The 6,000-nt window shown below is 46.4% G+C and overlaps 1 protein-coding gene across 4 annotated transcripts in view; it reads left to right on the top strand.

Annotated features, from left to right (window-relative positions):
* Positions 1-223: 223 nt before the first annotated feature.
* The window catches only part of nbl1 (NBL1, DAN family BMP antagonist), a 33,599-nt gene continuing 27,822 nt past the window's right edge, over positions 224-6,000 (top strand). The window contains exons 1-2 of one of the 4 annotated variants that reach the window (XM_068016790.1): positions 224-385; positions 814-878. The gene's annotated coding sequence lies outside the window, so the exon portion shown is untranslated. Of the gene's footprint in view, positions 386-813; positions 879-3,026; positions 3,170-3,309; positions 3,360-6,000 lie in introns of those variants that run through there. The other 3 variants (XM_068016792.1, XM_068016789.1, XM_068016791.1) reach the window with 3 other exon arrangements.

The raw sequence follows: 6,000 nt of genomic DNA, 5'->3' as shown, positions 1-6,000 counted from the left end.
GGTTGTACACAGCAGTCCCGAGGGGAGGAGGCTGTCACATCAGGGATTGGTAAAACCAAGAACTCTCTCATACTTACTGCATCTGTCACAAAGTAACCCCGAGCACCGCCCACTGTAAGTAGGTTTTAGGAATAAGGCCAGATGGGGTGTAGCAGAATATCAAAATGTGTTCCAGTTACACGGTGCTGTTAGACTGGTGATTCCTTGCTATATGTGTTGACAGTCATTCTGGATTATACAATGTAATAATCTCTACGGCATCTCTCAGCGTCAGAAAACGACTTAATTCAAGTCATCTGGAATCACATTCATGCGTTTTCAAGGAGAAATCATTCAGCACTGTCAAAATTCCAAGCAAAGAAGAATCGAGTAATTTTTCTCAAAGGTAAAGTCTCTTACATTCCCAGTTTGACCGCCTTTTTTTTTGGTTAGATTATTCCCATTTCTAACAATGTGGACTCACACTGGCTTCAGGAACCAACAGCCACTGATCCCTGCTACCTCGCCGAATAACATCTCAATACGAACCTAGCCGGGCCAGTCCCAGCAGGGTATTCAACTGGGAGTTGGGAGGGGGGGTGGGGTCACAACTGCCCAAATCCTGTCCAATCCATCTCCCACATATGCACATTTCCCAGCAGAATTCAGGGATGGGCTCCCCTCCTCCCTTAAGGATTCTTAATCCTTTTTCTACTCAATTGTCATAGACTTTGCGCGATAGGTTTGTTTAGAAATGGGTTACAAAGAACCCAGAGCAGACTGAAGAAGGCGGCAAAAAATGATCTGATTTTACTTTAATTTTACTCCACACAGCCGGTGAACGGAGCCATTTCCTGCTGTAGAGGCCGATGGGCATCAAGAATCAACAGTTCTGGAAGGTAATAGACTTTGAAAATCGATGATTGGTTCTACAGAAAATAATTTACCTATAAATGCTTGTGGGTTTTTTAAACACTCAGTTTATGGGCTCTATCGCTATAAGTTAGTAGAGATACCAAGGGAAATCTTCCCCGATGTTACCCTGGTAACAGTAGGTCACCCCCGACATGGAATGAACATTGGACGGGTTCTACAATGAGTGGGCGATCCGATCCTCCACCAGGTTACTGCCCATGTAGCGAATTTGAAAATTTACCCCCACTAGTTGTTGCAGAACATACAGTCGAGGCAGGTTGCAGGCTCTGAGAGATAGCTGATCAAACCCGGTTCTCAGGAGGAATACTACAACTAGTCGCAGAGCCCCGGGTTCAGGGAGCGGGGTTCCCACCCCTGGCCACCAACCAGTAACTGCTGCTGGAGAGTATGGGGTGTGCTTATTGGGCGAGGAGAGGATTGGATTCTGCTGTTGGGTCAATTCGCTTATTGAGGCTCACTGTTCAGGCTGGTCACTCGGCTGAGGGCAGCTAACAACGGAAAAATCAGCACATTCAGTAAGGGGGAAAACTGAAATAAGAGGGGGGGGGGGGGAAATCATCTGAATTCCCGTTTAGTAAATGTTTTAAGTTGAGTGCAATTTTGTACTAAACTCAAGTAAGTAAAATATTTATTCATCTTACAATTTGACTTTGAATAAGGACGACTCTCTCGGTTTGCTGCAATCTGCAGATTCCTGCCCGCCAGGAGTTCAGTGTACAGCAATGATGTTACATTTAATTTGTGTCATTTGTCTTCTTGTTTAATGTTGGTAACTGAAGTTCATTAAATAATTCTAACGGGTGGAACTCATCCCATTGTTTAAGGAACAAAGTCCCCGAACAGTAAAAGCAACTCATTACGTTGAAGAGGGGAACAAGTTTTTTTTTCTGGCCCAGGTTTACAGGAAAGCCCGCACTGTCTGCTGTCGGTTGTCAGGGTCCAACATCTTCTCAACGCAATCCTAGTGGATATGGGCCTACAACACAAAACTGAGGCTAATTCAGCATTAATGGGCAATCTCATACTATAACTAGGATAGAATAGACATAATAAAAGCAAAATACTGCAGATGTTGGAAATCTGAAATAAAAACAAGAAATGCTGGAAATACTCAGCAGGTCTGGCAGCATCTGTGGAGAGAGAAGCAGAGTTAATGTTTCAGGTCACTGACCCTTCAGAACTGGTGAAGGGTCGCTGGCCTGAAACGTTAACTCTGCTTCTGTCTCCACAGATGCTGTCAGACCTGCTGAGTATTTCCAGCATTTCTTGCTTTTATTTTAGGCACTGGACATGGTCACACTGGTTCATTAGAGGTCTGTTAGACTGAGGCTGACACAACTTGATGGGGCAACATACAGGGAACTTTACTCTGCATCTAACCCATGTTGTGCCTTAGTTGTAAATGCTAGGTGGGGCAGTGTAGAGAGGCAGAGATACACTGCCTCTAACCCACGCTGCACTTTACCTGTGAATGCTTGATGGGACACTGGCGATCCAGGGCCTGATGCTAGTACAGGTACCAGGTATGGAAAGTGTTCCCTTCTCCAGGATTGGCATCCCGCCCTCACTGATGAATATAATAGTTCACATTTTTTGTGTGGAAAAAATGGAACTCAAATGTGAATTTAGGCTGTTAAGTCTGTTAAATTATTTTGTCCTGTCTCACTAACCCTCCCCTATTCCCAGACCAGCTGACAAATACCCTGGTCAGGAGGCTGTCAGTGGCAGGATGGAGTAACATGTGGCCGGGGTGACTCTCTGAGTTGGTGACGGCTCGACTGAGATTGGGAACTCGTCTGGTGTGAAATGGCTGCCTCCTCCTGCACCTTATTGCATCCTGTGGAACACACCCTGATGCAGCTCTGGCCAATTGCTTTGTAAAAAACCTGTTTGCATTGAGAGCGGGGGGTGGTGCGGGGAGAGGGTTAAATGCAGGTGTCCGATCGCCCTTATTCCCGAGGCTTTACCAAGACCAGGTCTACTCAAGCAGTGAGTGAATGTGTCCTAACTGCGGCCCAACCTGTGTTGCCATTAAACAGCGCGGCTCCCAGCTCTCGCCTCATTGACTTTTATGAAAAAACTTGACCCTTTCCCCCCCCCCACCCTTTGAATGTGAGATTGAGAGCAGCGTGTTCCTGGTAACTGCTCAAACTCGCCCTCCTTCCTCTTCAGTAGTAACAGCCTCTTTCTATCCAAAGGAGTTTCTCTTTAATAAACAGACCTCAACACTGGACAAAGTTTTGCAAATTGACAGGTAAAAACAAAACTGGCGAGAAAATGTTATTTTAAAAAAAAACTTCAGAAAGTTAGCTGAGGCCGCGGCTCCAAACCCCTCACCACCGCCCCCCCCCCCCCCCCCCCTCTGAACCCCCACCCCCGAAACCCCCCTCCCAGCCCCGGCTCCCAGTTACTGCAGACGCTGAGCGGCGGGAGGCGAGCGGCCGGTGAGTCTCCGCTCGGATCCCCGGCGGTTTCTTCCCCGAGTATCGGGTTATTGCGAGTCTGAGCAGCGGCTGGGGGACGATGCTGGGCTCCCGGAGTTTGGTTGGGAGCCGCGGGCTGGCGGGGACCAGACCCGGGGAACCGGTGCCGGGGGTCTGGCTGGGGAGCGAGGGGACGGGAAGCGGGCTCAGCTTTACCGCAGCTCCGGGCCCGGGCTAGTTGATGTAGGGCGGCCGGCTCCCCAGAATCGACCCAAGGGCCGATGACAGCCCGAGTGTAGATGGGAGGTGAGGGGGACCCAAGAGTTAATATCCGCGGGGGGAAACTCAGCATCTGGGGTGTAAGAGAGAGAGAAAATCAGAGCAAAGAGCCGCTCTCTGCGGCAGAAACCGGGGCTCTACCGTCCGGTCTAAACTGTTCCAGAGCCCAGATTAAAGGGATTGAAGATCAGGAATATTTAAATAACGGGAGTCTCCATTTGAGGATTAATTTTCACCCTTAAAATCTTGAAATAAGTTCAATGTGGATTTAAGTGGCAGAAAAAATGCGCCTTTTCTGACACTACGATTGTTTCAAATATATTTGAAGCTCCTGGATTCTGTTACTTCTGTACTATTGCAGCCAGTATGACTCAATTATGTTGTTTCTTTCCTGTGCGTTTCCCGGGAGCAGTGTCCGTTTCTGATGTGAACATTTTTATGCTGAACTCCCAAGTATCAGATTTGCGACTTGTCCCAAGATTTTCATTCCTTTTGTTTCCTATTTCATTCTACAAACCGTTTAAATCTAGAATTACTTTAGACTTGTTTTCCTACTAATACGTTCCTTTTTGTATCGGGTACATTTTCAGTTAAAATTTCTTTTTTTTTAAATCTCAAGCTCTCCGTGTGAGACATAGTGATTTACTAAATGAGAATCAAGCTAACAGACCCAGAGCTGGGGTTACGCGGTTCAAACGCTGGACTTTCAGTTCAGCCCAGTCTTAAAATTTGGCGTTTGTTACAATTTCATTTCACGCCAGGGATTTTCAATCGATCCTTCCCTCTCGGTAACCTACTGACTGGTGGGTTTATCCCAGCCCGATCCCAGGTAAGTGTGTTTCTGCTGGGTGTAAATGCAGTATATAAATTGGGCTTTTTTTTTTCTCTGTAAAGAAAGCCTGCTCCCTTCCAATAACAACATTGGGATTTGTTCAACCATCTGTTTTTACAGCGGTTTAAAATGCCTGTGAAGATACCAGGTTTAACAGGGCCACACAGTCCAGTTCCCTCCTAATTTCTCTTTCACTCAGCCTGCTGCAGGCTCTGACTCCACTTTCTGGTTTTTTTTTTAACCTGCACCCCCCTCCTCATCCCCTGTCACTTCCTGGCGACTGAGCTTGGGCACCTGGTCTGCCGTGCCAATTCTCCCCCCATTGCCTATCCCCCAGCCGCTTTCAGTCATCTGGTCCCCGGGAGTGGGTCTGCCTGGCTTTAGTGCTTAGCTGTCCGGGAGGGGGGAGAGTTACCTGGACGCTGTGTTTTATGCCTTGGCCCCGCCGCGGACTGTTTAACTAATCCAGATTTTGTTATTCTAATATTCGGGTGTAACAAAATAAAGCTTTTTTTTTTGTTGGCGATGAACTCCTGGAAGTTGAGAGGGATTTATTTACCCATTTGTAAAAACCCATTCATATTTTTCAGGAACCTCCAAAGTTTGATTTAATTTTGACATGGATTCAACACTCAATTAAAAAAAAATATACAGGCACCAAATCGAAGAAGCGCTTTGTACTGAGCGCGCTAACCTGTTTCTGAACTTTTTTTTTAATGTTACATGTTAGCAGCCCGGTATCTCCAATAAGCACGGCCACCGAGATTAGTTCTCACTATTTTGCCTTGGGTTCTCTAACCTATGAAACTGATAGACACATTCAAACACCTCAGCTGGGTTAACACATTTGAATCATTTTCTCCACTGCTTTGCAGGTTTACTCTATTCTGCCACATTACTACAGTTGATCGAGCTTTTCATGAATTCGTAGGGACTTTTTCTAAGAATTCTCGTTTTCACCTACAATTGTTCCTGAAAATCCCACACGTAACGTTTTTCAAAATCCAAAACAGCTTCATTGCTTCAAATCTAAATCTCATTTGCCTGGCGGGATGTTAAAACTTAAAAGCAGCCTTTGCAGTCAGCGGCCTGACTGAACAGATTTGGGAGTCTTTGATGAGACCATTTTTCTCTCGTTTAAAACCCGTGACTGGGGCCCTCTGCTGGTCTTTGATTTTATTGCCCATCTTCTGACTTGTTCTGAGCAGTTTTAGGACTGACGTATCCCTGTCAGCAGCGAAAATATCTCGAGAGTGTAACTCAGCCGCCTGTGGAAAAGATGATCTCACCATGTGGGCACCTAGCACAGTCTGATAGTAAATGTGATAGTGCCACAATCTTCGGGCAGTACCTGTTCTCATTCCCCTTTATTAAGCAAAGGAATCTTCACAACTGCAGTGTCTTGGTGTAAATTCTCTGTAGGTTCCCCATCATATTCGAAGTCTCATTCCTTAGGGAAATGATGAGTCACTTGGCATCCTTCCACGATTCATAGCAGGTCCCCGGAGTTGCCGTGGGGTGGGGAAGGGATGATCTTTGGAGCTTTTCCAA

The sequence above is a fragment of the Heterodontus francisci genome, chromosome 37 (genome assembly GCF_036365525.1).
Source record: "Heterodontus francisci isolate sHetFra1 chromosome 37, sHetFra1.hap1, whole genome shotgun sequence".
NCBI classification, from domain to species: Eukaryota; Metazoa; Chordata; class Chondrichthyes; order Heterodontiformes; family Heterodontidae; genus Heterodontus; species Heterodontus francisci.
This window is presented reverse-complemented; position numbering and strand designations above follow the sequence as displayed.